Here is a 26,651-nt window from a genome sequence, read left to right on the forward strand (position 1 = left end):
TGTGCAGCAAGGTGCTCTCTCGCCACTTGCAAGCGCTGAGGGGGACCTGACCCATGAGAGGGATGATGGTGGCAGAGAACAAGGAGGTGGGGGCTCCTCTCCAAGCGCTCAAACTTCCATGCCACTGACAAGTCCTCGGTCAGAGCCCCACCTGAGTCAGCACCCAAGTGAGATCGGCATCTCAACCCCTGCACAGCCGCAGGAGCAGCAGACTGTTGCGCAGCCCTTACAGGCTCGCAACCCCAGAGGACGCCCGCCAAAGGCGTCCAGACAGGAGCAGCAAGGAAGTGAGCAAGGGGCCTCCACATCTGCTGATGCCACTGGGGAACCACTACGTAGGAGCACGCGTAAGAGAAAGAAACTGCACAAATAGTCACAAGGGTAGTCACTTGGGTGGAATTTAATGTGTTATGGTTGAAAGCCATCAGAATAATGGTAATAAATCATCTGTTGGCTACTGCTGTAGTTGTGGCGTGTGTCATTTCGCGAATGGGACTTTCACTTTGAGGTCAGTATGGTGGTCACATCGCGAGAAGTCAGCTGGTTCCTGGCTATTGTCAGTGCTCAGGTAAAAGGATGCGAGGCACTAGTCCCTCATGGGCGAGGCTCAGCAAATCTGCCCAATATGAGCGCGTTCCTTGCATGCCGGCCACCAATGTTCTCGCGCACTGCTGCCGCTGGTTGATGAGCCTCTGCAAGATGTTCGTCTTCGCTCTCCTCCTCCCCCTCCTCCTCCTCCTCATCTGAGGAGGATATGTCAGGAGCCACTTGTTAGATGCCTCAGTTGAGGAAGCGCTCAGTGAAGGTGGCGAAAGGGGTTTCCCAGGAGGTCACACTGGAGATGGTTGTCAGGCTGCAAACTTCCAGAGCTGTGGGTATGCCTTCTGAAAGATCCCCCAGAGCTGAGAGAGCAAAGTTATGCCACCTGCAATTAAAGCCTGTTCAAATCTGCCATTTAATGGTTGAGCTGCAGCTGCTACTCCGCAAGCCAGTTGTGCTCCCGCCACGTTTCAGATGTGTGTTTCCCACCAGGCGTGTTTCACGTGGGAAAATGATTAAACTTGCAACTGGTTAGGAAAATGGGATTATAGAGCCAATTGAGGGCTTGTTAAGGGCCTTAAGGGCCTATCCCGCCTCCTGGAGGCGGGACGGAGTCGGGACCAGCAGACACGAATTTAGGAAAATTGCATGGAGGCGGGATGGAGGCAGGTTTGGGCCCGCACGCCAGTTTTGCAACTTTTATCCCCCACACACCTCCAATCCCGCCTCCCCGGCCCTAGCAAAATCCAGCCCAATGTCTTTTAATCTAAAGTCTGTTCAACTCTTTTTAACAGCATTACAGGAGACACCATGCTAGTGATCCATCTAAAAGTGAAACTAAAACTAAACTGCTTGTCTCTCACATGACCTCTGCTGGTCAGGCATAAGTAATCAATCAGGCAAACATGCTGGTAAGGCATCATAATCAAACAGGCAAATACCATCACTATTTGCTGATATCATTACAACTACTTGTGCTTTATCTTCCTCTTACACGTGCTCCTACGTGGTGCTTCCCCTGTGGCTTCAGCAGATGTGGAGACCCCTTGCTCACTTTCTTGCTACACCTGTCTCAACACCTCTGACAGGCGTCCTCTGGGGTTGTGAACCTGTGAGGGCTCGGCAATAGTCTGCTGCTCCTGCAGCAGTGCAGGGGCTGAGACGCCCATCTCAGTTGGGTGAGGACTCTGGTGGGGCTCTGACCGAGGGCTGTGCAGTGGCATGGTCGTTTGAGCATTTGGAGAGGAGCCCCCACTTCCTTGTTGTCTGCCACCAACATCCCTCTCATGGATCAGCCCCACTTCAAAGCTAGCAAGTGGCTTGACAGCACCTTGCTGCACTTCAGGGGGGCCATGAGGACCCGTTTCTGCACTGGAAGTCCTACTCCAGAGAACTTCTATGAAGGTCTGGTTTGTTTGCTCAATAGCTGCCCATCGCTCCTCAAGAGAAGTCAGTGTATTCTGAACAATTAACATGTTTTCAAGACCCTGGCGACTAAGCTCCTCCATGGCTGTAGCCATCCTCTCCTCTACCGTAGCCATCCTCTCCTCTACGGTAGCCAGCCTTACCATGGAGGTAGCCATCCTTTTGAGGATGTAACTGGGAGAATAGATAAGGGAGAACTAGTGGATGTGGTGTATTTGGACTTTCAGAAGGCTTTCGATAAGGTCCCGCATAAGAGATTAGCGTGCAAAGTTAAAGCACATGGGATTGGGGGTAAGGTACTGACTTGGATAGAGAACTGGTTGGCAGACAGGAAGCAAAGAGTTGGAATAAACGGGTCTTTTTCCGAGTGGCAGGCAGTGACTAGTGGGGTACCGCAGGGATATAAATACATACAATACAATATATATACAATATATATTAATGATCTAGATGAGGGAACTAGATGTAATATCTCCAAGTTTGCAGATGACACAAAGCTGGGTGGGCGTGTGTGCTGTGAGGAGGGTGCCGAGAAATTCCAGTATGATTTGGACAGGTTGGGTGATTGGGCAAATGCATGGCAGAGGCAGTATAATGTGGATAAATGTGAGGTTATCCACTTTGGTGGCAAAAACAGGAAGGCAGATTATTATCTGAATGACAATAGATTGGGAGAAGGGGAAGTGCAACAAGACCTGGGTGTCCTTGTGCACCAGTCGCTGAAGGTAAGCATGCAGGTGCAGCAGGCAGTTAAGAAGGCAAATGGTATGTTGGCCTTCGTAGTGAGAGGATTCGAGTACAGGAGCAAGGATGTCTTGCTGCAGTTGTACAGAGCCTTGATGAGACCACATCTTGAGTATTGTGTGCAGTTTTAGTCGCCTTATCTGAGGAAGGATGTTCTTGCCATGGAGGGAGTGCAGTGACGATTCACCAGGCTGATACCTGGGATGGCAGGAAAGACGTATGAGGAGAGATTGGGTCGATTGGGCTTGTACTCGCTGGAGTTTAGAAGAATGAGAGGGGATCTCATTGAAACTTATAAAATTCTAACAGGACTAGACAGATTAGATGCAGGAAGGATGTTCCCAATGGCGGGGGGGTCCAGAACCAGGGGTCACAGTCTACAGATAAGGGGTAAGCCATTTAGGACAGAGATGAGGAAGAATTTCTTCACCCAGAGAGAGGTGAACCTGTGGAATTCTCTACCACAGAAGGCAGTTGAGGCCAATTCATTAAATATATTCAAGAAGGAGTTGGATATATTTCTTAAGGCTGAAGGGATCAAGGGATATGGGGAGAAAGCAGGGACAGGGTACAGCCATGATCTCATTGAATGGCGGAGCAGGCTCGAGGGGCCAAATGGCCTACTCCTGCTCCTATCTTCTATGTTTCTATGTTTTTCGCAGTGATGCGTTCACGCACTAATGACTCCACAAAGGCTCTGCTCATGTTCACAATGGACTCCTCCATTCGCTCCACACTCGCAGTGACCCTGGAGTCAAAACCTGCCAGAGACTCCTGCACCTGTTCCTGGAGTTCCAGCACCGCTCTTCTTCTGGATGGACCCGGAGGCACAGGGTCGACATGCAGCTGAGCCGAGCTGGCAGAGTCCTGCACCCTCCGACGAGGGCTCTCCACTGCTGTCCCTGTCTCCACCATCTGCTGATGCTCACTTGTGAGCTGTGATACACCAGGTGACAACACGACTCTATCTCGCGAAGGTCCCACCGAGGTGTGAGTGTCTGCGCTTGTAATGTGTGTACCTTTAAGGGGGGGAACTACTTTTTACAGCTCATGTATACTGTAGTACCGGCAGTGACCACACCTGTATATAACGTTGAGTAGTAATCTGTACAAATCAGTTGCAGTCTGAGCCACGTTGAGTAAACACCGTTTGTACCGTTCTCCGCAGTCTGTGTCTGATTATACACGGACATAACATTGGCGACGAGGCAGGTTCGAACCAACCTGCAACTCTGCATCACTTCCCGGGGATTCGTTCCTGAAGATCAGTGGATTGGAGGTCAAGGCCAGAGACTCGGGCGTCGACCACGGGCAACCGCCCAGTCATCCAGCAGAGACTCGGGAATTGTGGGGGAGGCTGTCGAGAGCCAGGCTTGGCTTTCCAGTTGAGGTGGTCCAGCGAAACGGGCTGGCAACAGGTAGTGCGCAGACCCTTCCCGGACAGCGGCGGGTTAGAGCCCGACCGAGCGGCACAGCAAAGGGCCGAGCAGCGTCGACGGGGGAGAGAGAGAGGGCAGAGCGCACAGGGCGCAGCCGGTGTTCAGGGGCCGAACAGCGTCGGAGAGAGGGAGAGAGAGACGCGCAGAAATCCGCAAGGCGCTGCCATTGCCACGAGGACCACCGAGAGCGGCGTTGGTAGCAGCGCAGGAGAAGCGCGTGAAACCTACAGGGCGCCGCCATTGCCACGAGAACCGGCAGCAGCAGGGGAGGAAGGAAAGCGCAGGAGATGCCATTTTAAGCCATTGGGAGACGCCATTTTAAACCACACCCAAAATGCCGAAGAGTGGCAGTATCACCGCATTTGACAATGAAGTCGAAGATTGGACTACATATGTCGAATGAATAGAGGTGTACTGCAAGGCAAATGAGAAAGCGTCGGTATTGTTGAATTTAATGGGTGCAAAGACGTATGGGTTATTGCGAAATCTAGTAACCCCAACGAAGCCAATGGAAAAGAGTTTTGAAGACATAGTAACGATACTAAAGGAACATTTCAACCCCACACTGCTGCTGATAGCAGAAAGATTCAAGTTTCATAAACGGAACCAGCATAAGGATGAAAGCAATGCTGATTATTTAACAGAACTGCGCAAACTATCGAAACACTGCCAGTTTGGAGCGGGACAGGCAGATACCTTAAGGGACAAGTTTGTGTGTGGGCTTCAAAGTGAAGAAACCCAGAAACGGCTTTTATCTGAAAAGGACCTTACGCTGGAAAAGGCTTTCAGCATTGCGGTATCATATGAAGCAGCAGCACGGGGCGCTGCAGAGATACAACAGAGACCGCAAGAATATGGCACAAACAAAATGTCATATGGAACAGAGAAGTGCTATTGCTGCGGCAGAACAACACACGACCAGAATGATTGCTGGTTCAAAGACAAAGTGTGCAGACAGTGTGGAAAAGTAGGACACATAGCACGAGTCTGCAGGTTGGGAAAGAAAACCAGCAATAAGAAACCGACCAAAGGAAAGTACAAGAAGGTACATAAGATAACGGAGAATAGTTCAGATGAACAAAAGAGTGATAACGATTCCGAAAGCAGGGAACTGAGTTGTCTGAAACTACATAATGTGATCACAACAGAGGATCACCGAACCATTTGGGTCACTCTCAAGATAGCAGGAGTTCAGGTAAAGATGGAATTGGACACAGGATCAGCCCTAACAGTCATAAACCGACGGGACTACGAGCAGCTATTCTCACACATACCCTTGAGAGACACAAAAATTATTCTGAAGACGTACACGGGGCAAAAAGTCTACCCCAAAGGAAAAATAAGGGTGACCGTTATATATAATGGTAAGGAAACACCAAAACTAGACCTGTATGTATTGCAAGATGGAGGACCACCATTACTGGGACGTGAATGGATCCGGAAAATACAACTGGATTGGCATTCCATACAGGCACTGACTGTGACTGACAAAAAGGATGACGACGTCACACCTGGGCGACTGTCAAAGATCCTAACTGACACGAAAGAAGTGTTCCAGCAAGGACTCGGAACACTAAAAGGCATGACAGCGATGATTAAAATTGAAGAAAACGCAAGTCCAAAATTTTTTAAGGCCAGCCGGTACCTTATGCGATCCGCCCAGCTGTCGAAGCAGAGCTGGAGAGTCTGGAACGTTCAGGTGTACTGTCCAAGGTAGACTGGAGCGAGTGGGCTACATCCATCGTCCCTGTGATGAAAAAGTCGTTGAGCAGCACGCCTGGGGAACCAAGGAAGGTTCACATCTGTGGGGACTTCAAGGTAACAGTGAACCCGGTCCATCACACCGTACAATATCCACTTCCGCGGATTGAAGATATTTTCGCCTCGCTATCTGGAGGGAAACGCTTCACTAAGATTGATCTGGCCCAGGAGTATCTGCAAATGGAGGTAGAAGAAGCATCAAAAAAATACCTCACAATCAACACCCATAAAGGTCTCTACCAATACAACCGGCTGGTATTCGGGGTAGCATCAGCTCCGGCTATTTGGCAGAGGGCAATGGAACAAGTCCTGCAAGGGATCCCAGGGACCCAGTGTTATTTGGACGACGTCCTGGTCACGGGTGAAAATGACAGTGATCACCTTGCCAACCTGGAGCAGGTGCTCACTAGATTGCAGGAATATGGGCTCCGAGCTAACCGCCCCAAATGCGAGTTTTTTAGAAAACAGATCTCGTATTGTGGCCACGTGATCGATAAAGAGGGGTTACATAAGTCCCCAGAAAAGATTGAGGCAGTAGTCAAGGCTCCAGCAACGGAAAATGTGTCACAACTGAGGTCGTTCCTCGGGCTGGTAAACTACTACCATAAGTTCTTGCCAAATTTGTCTACAATACTACACCCACTGAACACCCTACTGCAAACTGGGGTGCCATGGAAGTGGAGTGACGAATGTAGACGAGCTTTCCAGAAGAGCAAAACACTAATCACATCGAAAGAGGTATTGGCCCATTACAACCCAGCATTACCAATTCGGTTGGCATGTGATGCGTCACCCTACGGCATTGGAGCGGTGCTGTCGCACAAATTCTCAGACGGCTCAGAGAGGCCAATAGCCTTTGCGTCACGATCACTAACCTCAGCCGAGCGTAACTACACCCAGCTTGACAGGGAGGCCCTCGGCCTAGTGTGGGGAGTGAAAAAGTTCAATCACTATCTGCACGGGCAGAAATTCACCTTGCTGACTGATCACCAGCCTCTTGTCTCCATTTTTAAACCAAAGAAGGGCGTTCCGGTGATGACTGCACAACGACTACAAAGATGGTCAGTTTTTCTAGGGGTGCACCACTATGAGATTGAATATAAGGGCACGAAACAGCATGGAAATGCTGATGGGCTATCACGCCTGCCACTGCCTACTGCGGAGGAAGAACCAGCAGTGGATCCTGTCGAAATATTCCATTCGACTATAGTTGAATACCTGCTGGTAACTAACGCTTGTATCATAAAGGAAACCCGAAATGACCCGACACTGTCGTGGGTATATGATTTGACGGTGAAGGGATGGCCAGCACATGGCGACTCACTGTTGCCAGCATTCTCGACAAGGAGAGAACAGCTGTCAGTGTGCCGGGGGACCTTGATGTGTGGATCCCGAGTGGTAATGCCACCCAAGTTAAGGGATAGAGTGCTCAATGAGCTTCATGAGGGTCATCTGGGAGGGGTAAAAATGAAAAGCCTAGCCAGGGCTTATGTGTGGTGGCCGGGAATCGATAAACAAATCGAGGACCTGACCAAGAGCTGCTCAGGATGCCAGAAAGTCCAAAATGCACCACCACAGGCCCCTCTACACCCATGGGAGTGGCCCTCATCTCCATGGCAACGGGTGCATATTGATTTTGCTGGTCCATTCACGGACTCAATGTTTTTAATAGCCGTGGATGCGCACTCGAAATGACCTGAGGTCATCAAAATGTCCTCCACCACCACGGAGAAAACTATTGCAGTCCTACGGACCATTTTTGCTGGGAATGGCTTGCTAGAACAGATTTGCTCCGACAACGGACCACAGTTTGTGTCCGAAGAGTTCCGGAGGTTCTTGAAAAAGAATGGGGTAAGGCATTACACATCCGCCCCGTATCATCCAGCCACAAATGGATTGGCTGAGAGGTTCGTACAAACCTTTAAGAAGGCAATAAAGGCTATGTACAATGACAACATTCCGCTGCAGCACAAGGTGGACAATTTCCTGTTCGCCTACCGGAATGCAACACATGCAGTCACCAACCAGGCCCCAGCCATGATGTTCTTTAACCGAAGGTTAAGATCTCACCTGGATTTGCTCAGACCAAACGTACGAAGAGATGTTGAGAGTAAGCAATTCCAGCACATCCGTGAGAAGCCAAGAAGGAGCTTCAATGTAGGGCAACCAGTCTTGGCCCGCGACTACCGAACAGAAAAATGGCAGCCAGGAACGATATGCACACGGCAGGGCCCACTAATGTACACAGTGGACGTTGGGGGGAGCATCGTGAGATGCCATGCTGACCAGATCCTAGAGTCACAGGAACAAGTCAACCCCATGCCTCGCCCATACGTACCTGGTGATGAACCCGACGTACAGGTCGCATCTACCCCAGAAACAGTAGCATCGAAAGCTGATGAACCAACCGATGACAGGGGGCCAGAATCGCCTCCGCACCAAAAGCAAGACACTCGGGCAAGGCGCTATCCAGAAAGGATCAGGAAGCCTCCCCAAAGACTGAATTTATAAATAGACTATTTTCAGCTAATGCTGCATGTTAAAAGTGTTAATTGTAATTGGTTGATATTTAATTGTTAAATGAGTGTTATGGTACTGTTAATCTAAAAGGGGAGGAATTGTAATGTATGTACCTTTAAGGGGGGGGACTACTTTTTACAGCTCATGTATACTTAAGTACCGGCAGTGACCACACCTGTATATAATGTTGAGTAGTAATCTGTACAGATCAGTTGCAGCTTGAACCACGTTGAGTAAACACCGTTTGTACCGTTCTCCGCAGTCTGTGTCTGATTATACATGGACGTAACAGCGCTGGTGCTGGGTGCGCTGAATTCTGCTGACGCTGCGCCCTCAGAGGTTGCAGATTCCTCTGAGGAGTCTGGAAGCTCAAGTCTCTTCCTCCTGGACAGTGGGGACGGGGGCTCTCGATGTTCCTGTGGGTGAGTAAAGGAAAGAGTTAGAAATGTGAGGCCAAGGTTACATGCACATTGAATATTGCAGATGATCATAAGTCAATCTGCTAGAGCATCAGAATCATTATCAGTGACTCATGCAATGTCAATGAGAGAGATGATAAACTATTCTGTCACCAGCTTGCTGTGATGCGCCCGTCTGTCTGTCCCCCACTTCGATATCTCCTCGATACCAACAATTTCCAGGGCCGCCTCCTCCCAGGGGGTGAGCTGAGCTACTGAGGGTGGCCCTCCTCCTGTCCTCGCTCTTTCCCTCCTATTGTGGGCTCTCTTTTCCTGCAATGAGGGACACAAGTGGAGTTTGAGTGAGAATGAAGGAGTGAGTGTAGAGAATCCATAGCATAGATGCTTAGAAGGAGACAAAGGGCCCTCCCTGTGTGTTGAAAGTTGTTGTTGTCATGGCATCACAGTGATAGAGAGTGTGAGGGCTGCATGGTCGAATAGTTAAGTGAATGTGACCATAGAGAGAGAGAAAATGGGTAAGGTGCAGGGATGTAAGGGTCAAGTGGGATGTGGAGGAAGAGGTTGGCAAAGCAGAGTGCTGGTGAGGAGAGGCAATGGGGATCAGTGAGGGTGAGGAGAGGCGATGGGGATCAGAGTGAGGGTGAGGAGGGGTGATGGGAATCAGTGAGGGTGAGGAGGGGCGATGGGGATCAGAGTGAGGGTGAGGAGGGGCGATGGGGATCAGAGTGAGGGTGAGGAGGGGCGATGGGGATCAGAGTGAGGGTGAGGAGGGGCGATGGGGGTCAGAGTGAGGGTGAGGAGGGGCGATGGGGATCAGAGTGAGGGTGAGGAGGCGATGGGGATCAGTGAGGGTGAGGAGGGGCGATGGGGATCAGTGAGGGTGAGGAGGGGCGATGGGGATCAGTGAGGGTGAGGAGGGGCGATGGGGATCAGAGTGAGGGTGAGGAGGGTTGATGGGGATCAGAGTGAGGGTGAGGAGGGGCGGTGGGGATCAGAGTGAGGGTGAGGAGGGGCGATGGGGATCAGAGTGAGGGTGAGGAGGCGATGGGGATCAGTGAGGGTGAGGAGGGCCGATGGGGATCAGTGAGGGTGAGGAGGGGCGATGGGGATCAGTGAGGGTGAGGAGGGGCGATGGGGATCAGAGTGAGGGTGAGGAGGGGTGATGGGGATCAGTGAGGGTGAGGAGGGGCGATGGGGATCAGAGTGAGGGTGAGGAGGGGCAATGGGGATCAGAGTGAGGGTGAGGAGGGGTGATGGGGATCAGTGAGGGTGAGGAGGGGCGATGGGGATCAGAGTGAGGGTGAGGAGGGGCGATGGGGATCAGAGAGGGTGAGGAGGGGCGATGGGGATCAGAGTGAGGGTGAGGAGGGGTGATGGGGATCAGAGTGAGGGTGAGGAGGGGCGATTGGGATCAGTGAGGGTGAGGAGGGGCGATGGGGATCAGAGTGAGGGTGAGGAGGGGCGATGGGGATTAGCGTGAGGATGAGGAGGGGCGATGGGGATCAGAGTGAGGGTGAGGAGGGGCGATGGGGATCAGTGAGGGTGAGGAGGGGTGATGGGGATCAGTGAGGGTGAGGAGGGGCGATGGGGATCAGAGTGAGGGTGAGGAGGGGCAATGGGGATCAGAGTGAGGGTGAGGAGGGGTGATGGGGATCAGTGAGGGTGAGGAGGGGCGATGGGGATCAGAGTGAGGGTGAGGAGGGGCAATGGGGATCAGAGAGGGTGAGGAGGGGCGATGGGGATCAGAGTGAGGGTGAGGAGGGGTGATGGGGATCAGAGTGAGGGTGAGGAGGGGCGATGGGGATCAGTGAGGGTGAGGAGGGGCGATGGGGATCAGAGTGAGGGTGAGGAGGGGCGATGGGGATTAGAGTGAGGGTGAGGAGGGGCGATGGGGATCAGAGTGAGGGTGAGGAGGGGCGATGGGGATCAGTGAGGGTGAGGAGGGGCGATGGGGATCAGAGAGGGTGAGGAGGGGCGATGGGGATCAGTGAGGGTGAGGGGGGTGATGGGGATCAGAGTGAGGGTGAGGAGGGGCGATGGGGATCAGTGAGGGTGAGGAGGGGCGATGGGGATCAGTGAGGGTGAGGAGGGGCGATGGGGATCAGAGTGAGGGTGAGGAGGGGCGATGGGGATTAGAGTGAGGGTGAGGAGGGGCGATGGGGATTAGAGTGAGGTTGAGGAGGGGCGATGGGGATCAGAGTGAGGGTGAGGAGGGGCGATGGGGATCAGTGAGGGTGAGGAGGGGTGATGGGGATCAGAGTGAGGGTGAGGAGGGGCGATGGGGATCAGAGTGAGGGTGAGGAGGGGCGATGGGGATCAGTGAGGGTGAGGAGGGGTGATGGGGATCAGAGCGATGGTGAGGAGGGGTGATGGGGATCAGTGAGGGTGAGGAGGGGCGATGGGGATCAGTGAGGGTGAGGAGGGGCGATGGGGATCAGTGATGGTGAGGAGGGGTGATGGGGATCAGTGAGGGTGAGGAGGGGCGATGGGGATCAGTGAGGGTGAGGAGGGGTGATGGGGATCAGTGAGGGTGAGGAGGGGCGATGGGGATCAGAGTGATGGTGAGGAGGGGCGATGGGGATCAGTGAGGGTGAGGAGGGGTGATGGGGATCAGAGTGAGGGTGAGGAGGGGTGATGGGGATCAGAGTGAGGGTGATGGGAAAGTCATCCTCACTTTTCCTGTGCGGAGCCGGTTACAGGCTCATGCCACCTCCTGGGCTACTTGCAGCCACACAGCTTTTGTCTGCTGGGGTGGCTTTGTCCTCCCTGATGAAGGGAAGAGCACCTCCTTATTATATCTGGCTCCGTACACCAGAGCTTGGAGGGAGGGCTCATCAAACCGAGGTGCACACTTTTGCTTGATCGTTGACATTTTCCACAATTGAACACCTTCATACAATTTGCAGAGCCTTTGCAGTCTCCAGAGGAGGCAAGGCTGCTTTCAGGTCTTCAATCCAGCAGCATTGACGACGTCATCGGAGGCGACTGTCTGTATGAAAAGACTCATTGGGCCAGTGGTTCCCACACGCTGGAAATCAATTGCCCAATTAGGGGAAAATCCCACTTTTTCAGCACTTCACTTAGGAGTCGGGGTCCTGACACGATTTCCACCTGACACGCCCCAGCCCGCCCACACTGACACGCCCCAGCCCGCCCACACTGACACGCCCCAGCCCGCCCACACTGACACGCCCCAGCCCGCCCACACTGACACGCCCCAGCCCGCCCACACTGACACGCCCCGGCCCGCCCACACTGACACGCCCCAGCCCGCCCACACTGACACGCCCCAGACCGCCCACACTGACACGCCCCAGCCCGCCCAGACTGACACGCCCCAGCCCGCCCACACTGACACGCCCCAGCCCGCCCACACTGACACGCCCCAGACCGCCCACACTGACACGCCCCAGCCCGCCCACACTGACACGCCCCAGCCCGCCCACACTGACACGCCCCAGCCCGCCCACACTGACCCGCCCCAGCCCGCCCACACTGACACGCCCCAGCCCGCCCAGACTGACACGCCCCAGCCCGCCCACACTGACACGCCCCAGCCCGCCCACACTGACACGCCCCAGCCCGCCCACACTGACACGCCCCAGCCCGCCCACACTGACACGCCCCAGCCCGCCCACACTGACCCGCCCCAGCCCGCCCACACTGACACGCCCCAGCCCGCCCACACTGACACGCCCCAGACCGCCCACACTGACACGCCCCAGCCCGCCCACACTGACACGCCCCAGCCCGCCCACACTGACACGCCCCAGCCCGCCCACACTGACACGCCCCAGCCCGCCCACACTGACACGCCCCAGCCCGCCCACACTGACACGCCCCAGCCCGCCCACACTGACACGCCCCAGCCTGCCCACACAGACACGCCCCAGCCCGCCCACACTGACACGCCCCAGCCCGCCCGCACTGACACGCCCCGGCCCGCCCACACTGACACGCCCCAGCCCGCCCACACTGACACGCCCCAGCCCGCCCACACTGACACGCCCCAGCCCGCCCACACTGACACGCCCCAGCCTGCCCACACAGACACGCCCCAGCCCGCCCACACTGACACGCCCCAGCCCGCCCGCACTGACACGCCCCAGCCCGCCCACACTGACACGCCCCAGCCCGCCCACACTGACACGCCCCAGCCCGCCCACACTGACACGCCCCAGCCCGCCCACACTGACACGCCCCAGCCTGCCCACACAGACACGCCCCAGCCCGCCCACACTGACACGCCCCAGCCCGCCCACACTGACACGCCCCAGCCCGCCCACACTGACACGCCCCAGCCCGCCCGCACTGACACGCCCCAGACCGCCCACACTGACACGCCCCAGCCCACCCACACTGACAACATCCAGCCCAGAATCTACAGCACAGAAACAGGCCATTCAGCCCAACCGGTCCGTGCCGGTGTTTCTGCTCCACACGAGCCTCCTCCCCACCCTCTGCATCTCACCCCATCAGCATATCCTTCTATTCCTTTCTCCCTCGTGTGTTTATCCAGCTTCCCCTTAAATGTATCGATACTATTCGCCTCAACCACTCCCTGTGGCAGCGAGTTCCACATTCTCACCACTCTCTGGGTAAAGAAGTTTATTCTGACACAGTTGTGGTCTCCATATTATATAAAGGGATATAGGTGGAAAAATTCAGTTGTTTTGCGGCTCCCGTTAGGGCCCTAAGAGGGCGCTAATGGGGCGCAAAGCAACTAGCGCCCGGGCATGTTTGCGCCGCTCGTGAAATTCACCAGATATTTTGCGGCGGCGCTAAACACTACCGCCACGATCCCCTGCGCCGGCAGATCGTGATGTCAGTCGAGTGCGCAATGCCCCGGACCAGATATTGAGTGGCACCCCCTGCCTTACCGCCTGCTGCTAGCAACAACAGGTTGAGGGGAGCGTTTTGCAGTCAGGAAGGGACTGGGGGAGCGCTATTTAAAGACGACCGCTTCCTGCCTTTTTTTGTTGGCGACATTTTTGTTCTACGCATTCTGAGAGAGAGAGAGAGACTTCTGGAGAGATTCAACGCTGTGTTGAGGAGTTTTGGGTACTGAGCAGCACTTTGCAGGTTCATTTTGATTTGACCTTCCTTGCATCGATTTAGAAGAGACTGTGGGGGCTGCACTCTGAGCTCTTTCCCTGGTTCTCTCTGCAATGTCCATGTGCAATTGAGACACGGACTGCAGAAGTTGGTTATAACAGGTGTTTACTGAATGGAAACAAAACTGGAACTACTATACAAAGTTACTTCACAGGCTTATATACAGGGGTGGTCACTGCTGGTACTGCAGTATACAGGGGCTGCAGAATATAGTTCCTTCTTCAAGGTACATACACTACAATTCCTCCCCTTTTAACTAAACAGTACATAACATTCGATTAATAATTAAATTACATATTTACAATTACAGTTGCTATATACATTAGCTGAAGTTAATCAATTATAACTTCAGTCTTTGAGGAGGCTTCCTGATTCTGTCCGGATAACGCCTCTTTGGGGTATCAGGTTCTTCTGGCAAAGTTGATTCGGGATCAACGTCGTTGTTTGGTTCGTCTGCTTCCAATATCACCGATTCTGAGGTAGATGCAATTGGTACTTCGGGTTCATGACCAGGTGTATAGGATCGTGGTGTAGATTTGACATTTTCCAGTGACTCTAGAATCTGGTCAGCATGGCGTCTTACAATGCTCTCTCCAACGTCCACGGTATACATTAGAGGTCCTTGCCGTGTGCAGATCGTTCCTGGCTGCCATTTCTCTGTGCGGTAGTCCCGGGCCAAAACTGGTTGACCTATCTTGAAACTCCTGGTTGGCCTTTCATTCATATTCTGAAACTGCCTGTTCTCCACATCTCTTCTGATGTTTGGCTTAACCAAATCCAAGCGGCATCTTAGTCTTCGATTGAAGAACATCATGGCTGGAGTTTGGTTGGTAACCGCATGTGTCGCATTCCGGTAGGCAAACAAGAAGTTATCCACCTTGTGTTGTAGGGGTATGTCTTCATTACACATTGCCTTGATAGCCTTCTTGAATGTTTGAACGAACCTCTCAGCCAATCCATTGGTGGCTGGATGATATGGGGCGGATGTGTAATGCTTAACACCATTGTTCTTTAAGAACCTCTGGAACTCTTCAGACACAAACTGTGGTCCATTGTCGGAGCAAATCTGTTCAGGCAGCCCATTTCTGGCGAATATGGTTCGTAAGACTGTGATAGTTTTTTCTGTGGTGGTTGAGGACATTTTTATTACCTCTGGCCACTTTGAATGTGTATCCACCGCAATTAAAAACATCGAGTCCATAAATGGACCAGCAAAATCAATGTGTACCCTTTGCCATGGAGATGAGAGCCACTCCCATGGATGTAGAGGGGCTTGTGGTGGGGCGTTTTGGACCTTCTGGCATCCTGTACAGCTCTTGGTCATCTCTTCGATTTCTCTATCGATTCCCAGCCACCACACAAACACTCTGGCTAAGTTCTTCATTTTTACCCCTCCCAGATGACCCTCATGAAGCTCATTGAGCACTCTATCCTTCAATTTGGGTGGAATTACTACTCTGGATCCACACATCAAGGTTCCTCGGCACACTGACAGCTGTTCTCTTCTCGGCGAGAATGCTGGCAACAGTGGTTCGCCATGTGCTGGCCATCCCTTCACCGTTAAATCATAGACCCTGGAGAGTGTCGGGTCATTTCGTGTTTCCTTTTCTATGTTTGCATTTGTCACAGGTAGACATTCGACTACGGTCGAGTGGAATATCTCCACAGGATCCACTGCAGGTGCTTCTTCCACCATCGGCAACGGTAGGCGCGACAATCCATCAGCATTCCCATGCTGTTTAGTTCCTTTGTACTCGATGTCATACTGGTGTGCCCCTAGGAAAAGGGACCACCTCTGTAACCGTTGTGCTGTCATTATCGGGACGCCCTTCCTAGGGTTGAAAATGGAGACAAGAGGTTGATGATCAGTTAGTAGAGCAAATTTCTGTCCATGCAGGTAGTGATTGAACTTCTTCACCCCCCACACCAGGCTGAGGGCCTCTCTGTCAATCTGGGCGTAGTTACACTCGGCTGCAGTGAACGAGCGTGACGCAAAAGCTATCAGCCTCTCTGAACCATCAAGGGATTTATGTGACAGTACCGCTCCAACGCCGTAGGGAGACGCATCACACGCCAGTCTTATCGGTAGTAATGGGTTGTAGTGAGCCTATACTTCTCTTGAAGTGATCAGGCCTTTACACTTCTGAAAGGCCCGCCTACATTCCATGCTACTCCAGTTTGTAGCAGGGCGTTCAGTGGGTGCAGAATTGAGGACAAATTCGGCAAAAACCTATGGTCGTAATTCACCAATCCGAGGAATGACCTCAATTGCAACACATTTTCAGGCGCTGGAGCCTTAACTACCGCTTCAATTTTGTCAGGGGACTTTTGTAACCCCTCTTCATCAATCACGTGGCCACAATAAGATATTTGTTTCTTAAAAAACTCGCACTTGGGGCGATTGGCTCGTAGCCCATGTTCTCTAAGTCTAGTGAGCACCTGCTCTCGGTTGGCAAGGTGTTCACTGTCATTTTCACCTGTCACTAGGATGTCGTCCAAGTAACACTGAGTCCCCGGAATGCCTTGCAGGACTTGTTCCATCGCTCTTTGCCATATAGCCGGAGCTGATGCTACTCCGAATACCAGTCGATTATACTGGTAAAGACCTTTGTGAGTGTTTATCGTGAGATACTTCCTAGAGGATTCTTCAACCTCCATCTGCAAATATGCTTGTGCTAGGTCAATTTTTGTAAAATGTTTCCCTCCAGATAGTGAGGCGAAAATATCTTCTATCCTCGGAAGAGGATACTGTACTGTGTGAAGGACTGGGTTCACAGTCACCTTGAAGTCCCCACAGATGCGAACCTTCCTTGGCTCCTCAGACTTATTGTTTAACGTTTTCTTCATGACAGGAACGATGGGTGTCGCCCACTCGCTCCAGTCTACCTTAGATAGCACGCCTGCATTCTCCAGATTCTCCAGCTCTGCCTCGACGGCTGGGCGAATTGCATACGATACCGGTCTTGCTTTGAAAAACTTGGGAATTGCATTCTCTTCTATTTTTATCGAGGCGGTTACGCCTTTAAGAGTTCCCAGTCCTTGTTGAAATACCTCTTTAGCGTTAGCTAAGATTTTTGACAATCGTCCAGGTGTGACGTCGTCATCCTTTTTACCAGCCACAGTCAGTGCCTGAATGGAGTGCCAGTCTAAACTTATCTTTCTGATCCATTCACATCCCAAAAACGGTGGTCCACCATCTTGCAGTATGTACAGATACAATTTCTGTATTTCCTTGCCGTTGTATTCGACAGGCACCCTTATTTTCCCTCTGGGGTATACTTTCTGCCCTGTATATGTCTTCAAGACAATGGATGTGTCTTTCAAGGGTATGTGTGAGAATAGTCGCTCGTAGTCTCGTCGATTCATGATGGTCAGGGCTGATCCTGTATCCAATTCCATTTTGACTTGGGACCCTGCTATCGTGAGGGTGACCCAAATGGTTCGGTGATCCTCTTTTGCGATTATGTTGTGTAGTTTGAGACAGCTTAGTCTCTTGTTCCCAGATTCACTATCGCTCTTCTGGTCTTCGGAACTACTGTCCGTCATCTTTTGTACTTTTCCTTAGTAGTCTTTTTGTTGTCGTTAGTCTTCTTCCCGGACCTGCAAACTCGTGCAATGTGTCCCATCTTTCCGCATTGCCTGCATGTTTTGCCCTTGGACCAGCAGTCCTTCTGGTCATGGGTTGTTCTGCCGCAGCGATAACATTTTTCAAATCCCCGTGTCATTTCATGGGTGCCGTATTCCTGTGGCTTTTGCTGTATTTCCGCAGCTCCCCTTGCTGCTGCTTCGTACGATACTGCCATGCTGAAAGCCTTATCTAGCGTCAGCTCTTTCTCTGAGAGTAACCTCTTCTGGGTTCCTTCACTCAGGAGTCCACAGGAAAATTTGTCCCGTAGGGTATCTGCCAGTCCTGCTCCAAACTGGCAGTGCTTTGATAGCTTGCGTAGTTCCATAAGGTAATCAGCATTGCTCTCATCTTTATGCTGATTTCTCTTGTGGAATTTAAATCTTTCTGCTATCAGCAGCGGTGTAGGATTTAGGTGTTCCTGTAGGATATCAACAATTTCGTTAAAACTCTTCTCCATCGGTTTGATTGGAGTGATCAGGTTCCGCAATAGGCCGTACGTTCTTGCGCCCATTAAGTTTAGTAGTACCGATGCCTTTTTCTCATCGGCTACTTCATTTGCCTTGCAATATACTTCGACTCTTTCCACATACATGGTCCAGTCTTCTATTGCATTATCGAAGGCAGTGATATTGCCAGTCTTCGGCATCTTGGAGATCTAAGATGGCGCCTCCCGTGCTTTGCCTTCTTCCCCGATTGAACAAAATGGCGCCTCCCGGGCTTTGCCTTCTTCCCCGCTGGATTAAGATGGCGCCACCCGCGTTTTCTGCCTTTTCCGCTGCTGCCAGCACTGTTGCTGGCGTTTTTATGCCTTGATGGCGACGCCCTATGGTCTTCGCGCGCTTCCCCCCGCGCTGCTGCCAACGCCGCTCTCCACGGTCCCCGTGGCAAACTGCAGCTCCTCGCAGCTTTCTGCGCTTCTAATTTCTTTTTCTTTTATTTTAATTACTATTCCCGTCGTCAAAGCAGACCCTATGGGACACTTTCCTCCCTCTTCTCGGGTCTGTACGCTGCCCGGCTTCGTAGCACCGGCCGCGCCCTGTATGCTCCACCCTCTCTCTCTCTCTCCTCTTCCCGACAACGCTGCTCGGCCCCGTTGAAAAGCCACCCGATCGAGCTCTAGCCCGCCGCAGCCCAGGAAGGATCAGTGTACTACCTGCCACCAGCCCGATTAGCTGGAACACCATAGACTGGATAAACAAGCCCAGCTCTCGACAGACTCTCCTGCAAATCTTCGAATTCGATGAATCAGAGGGTGGTTGCCCACGGTCGACGCCCGTTTGGATTTCCTCCTTCTGGCTTCGACCTCTAATAACTTCGCTTCAGGGATGGATCCCCGTGAGGTGGTGCAGAACTGTAGGTAAGTTCGGATCTGTTCGTCGCCAATGTAATGTCCGTGTGTAATTGAGACACGGACTGCAGAAGTTGGTTATAACAGGTGTTTACTGAATGGAGACAAAACTGGAACTACTATACAAAGTTACTGCACAGGCTTATATACAGGGGTGGTCACTACTGGTACTGCAGTATACAGGGGCTGCAGAATATAGTTCCTTCTTCAAGGTACATACACTACATCCACCATATCTGTTCAAGTCTGCGTCCCTTGGACTTGAGGGAGCAAAGATGTGGGCCATACCAGGGGAACGGCCAGGGTGAGAGAGGGTAATTGTTTTAATAGCACTTTAGGAAGGATGTGAAGGCCTTAGAGAAGGTGCAGAAAAGAGTTACGAGATTGATTACAGGAATGAGGGACTTCAGTTACGTGGATAGACTGGAGAAGCTGGGGTTGTTCTCCTTAGAGCAGAGAAGGTTGAGAGGAGATTTGATAGAGGTGTTCAAAATCATGAGGGGTCGAGACAGAGTAGATAGAGAGAAACTGTTCCCATTGGCGGAAGGGTCGAGAACCAGAGGACACAGATTTAAGGTGATTGGCAGAAGAACCAAAAGCGACATGAGGAAAAAAATTTTTACTCAGCGAGTGGTTGTGATCTGGAAAGCACTGCCTGAAGGGGTGGTGGAGGCAGATTCAATCGTGGTTTTCAACAGGGAGTTGGATAAGTATGTGAAAGAAAAACATTTTGCAGGGCTCCAGGGAAAGGGCGGGGGAGTGGGACTATCTGAAGTGCTCTTGCAGAGAGCCGGCACGGGCTCGACGGGCCGAATGGCCTCCTCATTCTATGATTCTTGTCTTTAATACAAATTCACAGTCTATTTTTAAAAATGATTCATTCTCTGGATGTGGGTGTTGCTGGCAAAGGCCGGCATCTATTGGCCATCGCTAGTTGCCCTGAGAAGGTGGTGGTGGGACTTCTTCTTGGGAGTGGGTTTGATACAACGGAGGGGGCACTTCAGAGGGCAGCGAAGAGTCAACCAGGTTGGTGGGGGGCTGGAGTCACGTACAGGCCCAGACCGGGTCAGGGCGGCAGGACTCCTTCCCTGAAGGACGTCAGTGAACCCGTTGGGTTTTTACGACAATCCGACAGATTCATCGTCACTTTTACTGAGACCAGATTTTTATTTCCAGATTTATTTTAAACAGAATTCAAATTCACAAAGTGCCCCGGTGGGATTTGAACTTGTGTTCTCTGCATTATTAGTCCGGTAACAAAACCACTCTCCAATCTATATGTTTGCATCCTCCCACTCTCTTTCCCTCACTCCTGCCTGTAATTTCAATGGGGGCTCTATGGCAGGAGATCACATCGGATATACGACACAGAAACAGGCCATTCGGCCCAACCAGTCCATGCCGGCGTTTATGCTCCACTCGAGCCTCCTCCCGTCTTTCCTCATCGAATACTCGCCACCATCCAGGACAAAGCAGCCCGCTTGATTGGCACCCCATCCACCACCTTAAACATTCACTCCCTCCACCACCGGCGCACCGTGGCTGCAGTGTGTACCATCTACAAGATGCACTGCAGCAACTCGCCAAGGCTTCTTAGGCAGCACCTCCCAAACCCGCGACCTCTTCCACCTAGAAGGACAAGGGCAGCAGGCGCATGGGAACACCACCACCTCCAAGTTCCCCTCCAAGTCACACACCATCCTGACTTAGAAATATATCGCCGATCCTTCATTGTCGCTGGGTCAAAATCCTGGAACTCCCTAACAGCACTGTGGGAGCACCTTCACCACACGGACTGCAGTGGTTCAAGAAGGCAGTTCACTACCACCTTCTCAAGGGCAATTAGGGATGGACAATAAATGCTGGTATGGCCAGCGACGCCCACATCCCATAAACAAATTTTAAAAATAAATCTATCAGCGTAACCCTCTATTCCCTTCTCCCTATATGCTTGTCTAGCCACCCCTTAAATGTATCTCTACTATTCACTTCACCCACTCCCTGTGGTAGCGAGTTCCACATTCTCACCACTCTCTGGGTAAAGAAGTTTCTCTTGAATTCCCTGTTGGATTTCTTGGTGACTATCTTATATTGATGGCCTCTAGTTATGCTCTTCCCCACAAGAGATAGGCAAAATGGAAAAGGAGGCGGGGCCCTGATAATAAAGGATGGGATAAAGACAGCAGAGAGAAAGGATCTTAGCTCCGAAAATCAAGAAGTAGAATCAGTTTGGGTGGAGCTAAGAAACAGCAAAGGGCAGAAAACATTGGTGGGAGTTGTTTATAGGCCCCCAAACAGTAGTTGTAATGTAGGGCAGCGTATAAATCAGGAAATTCGAGGCGCATGTAACAAGGGTAATACAGTAATCATGGGGGACTTTAATCTACATATAGACTGGGCAAACCAAGTTTGCAGTAATAGTGTGGAGGACGAATTCATGGAATAATGCAAGATAGTTTTCTCGATCAGTATGTTAAGGAACCAACTAGGGAACAGGCTCTTTTAGATCTAGTATTGTGCAATGAGAAAGAGTTCATTAATAACCTTGTAGTAAAGGGGCCTTTAGGGAAGAGTGACCATAATATGACAGAATTTTATATTGAGTTTGAAAGTGATTTAGTTAAATCCAAAACTAGGGTCTTAAAACTAAACAAAGCAAACTATGTAGGTATGAGGGGCGAGTTGGCTATGGTAGATTGGGAAATGACATTAAAAGGTATGACAGTAGACAAGCAATGGCTAGCATTTAAAGAATTAAAACATAATTTACAACAAATATACATTCCTTTAAGACACAAAAACCCCACAGGAAAAGTGGTCCAACCGTGGCTAACAAGAGACGTTAAAGATAGTATTAGAGCAAAGGAAGAGGCTTATAATGTTGCCAAAAAGAGCAGTAAGCCTGAGGATTGGGAGGATTTTAGAATTCAGCAAAGGAGGACCAAGAAATTGATAGAGAGGGTAAATAGAATATGAGAGTAAACTAGCGAGAGACATAAAACAGCCTGTGAAAGCTTCTATAGGTGTGTAGAAAGGAAAAGATTAGCGAAAGTAAACGTGGGTCCCTTACAGGCTGAGACAGGAGAAATTATAATGGGGAATCAGGAAATGGCAGAGAAATTAAACAAATACTTTGGCCGCGATTTTACCTTCGGCGGCGGGTTGGAGTCGGGCTGGCTGGTTGGCGGGTTTCGGTCTCACTGTCAGTTTCAGCCACGCTGATATAACAATTTTCACATAACTGAGCTTATTAAGCCCACCGTGCGCGCTACCCGGCCCAATCAGTGGGTGCGGGTCTGCTGCTCGCCTCTGCTGACGGCTTCAATTCAGAAGCTTTTAAAGGGCCCATGTAGCCTTTGGATTTCATTTCCTTTCTGCTGCTCCTGAGACGGTTTATTTGGAACTTGACTGCTGCAAGATCTAAGGCTGCTCCTCGATTTGATGATGACTCCCTCCATGCTCTTGTGGAGGGAGTGAGAGGGCGCCAGGAGGTTCTGTTCCCTCCCGATGGCCAGAGGAAGCCTCCTCAGCAAACCAAGGCAGCCTGGCTGCAAATTGCTGAGGAGGGGAGCGCCAGGTCCTTGTGCTCATGCACCTGGGCGCAGTGCCAAAAACAGTTCAATGATCTGCTCCGCTCAGCAAAAGTGAGTATAACATCACACTTACCTTCAATCTGCTCCCCATCTCCTCTCATCACCAGCACTCTGCATTGTCAACCTACTCCTGTACATCCCAACTTACTCTTACATCCCTTGCACCCTTAACCATCCCTCTCTCCCTATGTACAGAATCACTTCACTATTCGACTATGCAGCCCTCACACTCGCTCTCACTGTTATGCAATGAGAACAGCTAACAATGCACAGAGAGGGTCCTTGGTTTTGGCACCTCACTCCATCTTTGTCTCCCTCTAAGCTTCTATGCTATGGATTCTCTACACTCACTCCATCATTCTCACTCAAACTCCACTTGTCTCCCTCATTGCAGGAAAAGGGAGCCCACAATAAAAGGGAGAGGGGGAGGACAGGAGGGGGGTCACCATCACTCGCAACTTTAACCAATGCTGAGGAGGCTGCTCGCGACATCGCCAGAGGTGATGAGGATCTGGAAGTGGGGGACGGTCAGACGGGCGCAGCAGAGCAAGCTGGTGACAGAATAGATTTACATCTCTTTCATTTAGATTTCATGAGTGACTGATATGGCATCTGATGTTCATACAGATTGACTTCTGATCATCTGCACAATTCAATGTGTCTGCTACATTAATATCACATGTCTAACTCGTGCCTTTAGTCCCCCACAGGACCATCGAGAGCCCCCCTCCCCACTGTCTAGGAGGAAGAGCTGAACGACTCCTTAGAGGAACCTGCAGCCTCAGAGAGCGCAGTGTCAGCAGAATTGAGCGCACCCAGCACCAGCGCAGACACTCACACCTCGGTGGGTCATTTGCGAGATAGAGTAGTGTTGTCACCTGGTGTATCACAGCTCACAAGTGAGCATCAGCAGATGGTGGAGACAGGGGCAGCAGTGGAGAGTCCTTGTCGGAGGGCGCAGGGCACCTCCCAGCTCTGCTCAGCTGCATGTGGACCCTGTGTCTCTGGGGCCATCCAGAAAGGGAGCAGTGCTGGAACTCCAGGAACAAGTGCAGGAGTCTGGCAGGGTTTGCATCCATAGTAACTGTGAGTGTGGAGAGAATGGAGGAGTCCATGTCTAACATGAGCACTGCCGTGGTGCACGCAATGGCGAATATAGGTACCGCCATGGAAAGGTTGGCAACCTCCATGGAGGACATAAAGCACCAGACTCAAATGACTTTTCTAAATAGATAGTCTGCTATGGAGGATAGATGGGCATCTACTGAGGAGAGAAACCAGAGGTGCATGGACGTACCCATTATGAGGACTGTCAGTACAGAGACGGGTCCTCATGGCCCCACTGATGTGCAGCAAGGTGCTCTCCAGCTACTTGCTAGCAGTGAAGTGCGGGTGACCCATGAGAGGGATGTTGGTGGTCAACAACAAGGAAGTGTGGGCTCCTCTCCAAGCGCTCACACTCCCATGCCACTGCGGAGCCCTCGGTCAGAGCCCCCGATTCCTCATTCAACTGAGATGGCCGTCTCAGCCCCTGCAGGAGGAGCAGACTGTTGCCGAGCCCTCCCAGGCTCCCAAACCCAGAGGACGCCCGCCAAAGGTCTCAAAGCAGGCACAGCATAGAAGTGAGCAAGGTGCCTCTACCTCTGCTGAAACCACAGGGGAAGCACCACGTAGAAGAACGCATACGAGAAAGTTAACACACAAATAGTCACAAGGGTAGCCACTTGGGTGTTTTAATCTGATACAAACTTTTGTCATCATCATTATAAATGTATTAAAGAAAAGCGATGTCAAAGATTCAAAGAGTTGGCCTATATGTGCTCAAAAATGGAAGTTGCACAGCGAGGGGTCAGGGTGCCTTTCATCTGTAATGATGGTGGGGAGAGTGATAGGAAAGCCCAGTTTATTGTACAGATGCTGTATGGTGTGTTAAGAAGGTCGGCCAGACATTCATTTCCATGTGCCAGCCACATGTGTTGGCTGTGTAAACTTACGTGAATCTGGCATGGATTAGTGCATCCCTCGCCTCACGGGCAGCAAGGTGCTCGCGTGCTGGTGGAACTGGCACAGCTGCACACGCAAGGTGTCCCTCATCTGCCGCCTCCTCCTCCTCCTCCTCCTCCTCCTCCTACCCCTCTGAGGAAGCTGTGCACTGAGCCACTTGTTCCTCCGGCAGCGGTAAGCCACACTGCTGTGCGATGTTGTGCAGTGCACAGCAGACCACGATGATTCTGGAGACCCTGGCTGGTGCGTACTGTAGAGCTCCACAAGATCTGTCGAGGCATCTGAATCACATTTTGAGCAAGCCGATGGTTTGCTCGATGATGCTTCTGGTGAAAATGTGGCTCACATTGTAGCGCTCCTCAGCTTCGTTTGATGGCCTCCTCATCGGTGTCATTAGCCACGTCTTCAGGGGATAGCCCTTGTCTCCAAGGAGCCAGCCGGAAAGTTGGGTTGGTGGATTGAAGAGCTGAGGCACAGTGGACTGCCGCAGGATGAAGGAGTCATGGCAACTGCCAGGGAACTTGGCGCAAACATGCATGATGTTCTTCCTGTGGTTACACACCAGCTGGATGTTAAGGGAGTGGAAGCCCTTGCGGTTGACAAGTACAGCTGGGTTGTGATGGGGTGCCCTAAGGGCCACATGTGTGCAGTCTACGATGCCCTGCAGCCTTGGCAAGCCTGCCATATTTGCAAAGCCAACTGAACGCACAGTAGGGCTTGCTTCATCCGTGGAGAAGTGGGTGTAATTGTGCGATTTGGCAAAGAGGGCATCGGTAACCTGCGTGATGCAAGTGTGTGCGGCTGACTGGGAGATGCCGCTGATGTCTGCTGATGATCCCGGGAAGGACCCTGAATCAAAGTAGTTGAGGGTGGTGGTGACTTTGACAGCCACTGGTAAGAGGTGTCCACCCGTTCCTCTGGGCTCCAGGTGTTGGTGCAGCATTGTGCAGATATCAGCGACTACCTCTCGCGAAAGTCTCAGCCTCCTTTGGCACTGCTGCTTACTCATGTTGATGAAGCTCATCCTCGGCCTATAAACCCTGTGTTGGGGGTATCTCCTGCGGCGCGGTGCAGCCCTGCGCTGACACCCTTTGCCCTGTGCAGCATCAGGTGGGTGAGGAGGAGGTTAGCGCTCCTGTTGTTGCTGCTGCTGTTGTGCCTGGTTCTGCTGTTGCGGTTGCTCTTCCTCCGATTCTGAGGACCAGGATGAGAGGGTGTGGTGATTATTCCTTGATTAGTAAAAGTATTGTGATTCGTTGTTTGTTAACTGCCTTGGGATATGTGTTGTAATCTCATTGGTAGTTGATGATCACATGATGTGTTGTGGCTACCTTAAATTCAGTCCTTTTCTAGCTTTAGTTGGGACTGGATGTAGAAAGATATGCTGCCGATTTTAAAGTTAATAAAGCCTAACTTTGGAAGGCAAATCTATTCTTTATTTCAATTTATTAACTTTATGTTAGAATGGAGCGATATCTTCAACCAGAACGATTCAAGGCTGACCCCAATTCTGCTGGAGTGGATGATAAATGGAAACATTGGTATTGTACATTTAAAAACTTTTTGGGCGTGTTGGATCAAGAGGCTCTAAATAAGCTGAATATGCTGATCAACTACATTGACCCGGATGTATATAAATACATTTTGCACTGTAAAACTTATGAAGAGGCTACTTCTACATTGGAAAAGATTTTTGTTAAACCAAAGAATGAGGTATTTGCACGTCATCTTCTATCTGCCCGTAGGTAGCAGGTGGGAGAATCTTTGGATACTTATTTACAAGCACTTCGGTGCCTTAGTGTTGACTGTAATTATAAGGCCGTGACGGCTGAAGAATATAAGGACGAATCGGTACGGGATGCTTTTATTAATGGATTACTGTCTAGATCAATTTGTCAGCGGTTGTTAGAAAATAAGACTCTGGATCTTAAAAGTGCTTTTGAGCAAGCTTCTACATTGGATATGGCTCAGAGAAGTTCGGATTCTTATGCTCTTTTTAATCGGCCTGCGACTATTGTTTCGGCAGTTTCGGATGAAAAGGAATTATGTGGACTTAATGGGAGTGGTTTACTAGATTTTGAAACAGTTTCTACTTCGGCGGCCGTTGCCTCTAGG

The sequence above is a fragment of the Somniosus microcephalus genome, chromosome 10 (genome assembly GCF_052327205.1).
Source record: "Somniosus microcephalus isolate GS21.2 chromosome 10, FLI_Smic_1.0, whole genome shotgun sequence".
NCBI lineage: Eukaryota > Metazoa > Chordata > Chondrichthyes > Squaliformes > Somniosidae > Somniosus > Somniosus microcephalus.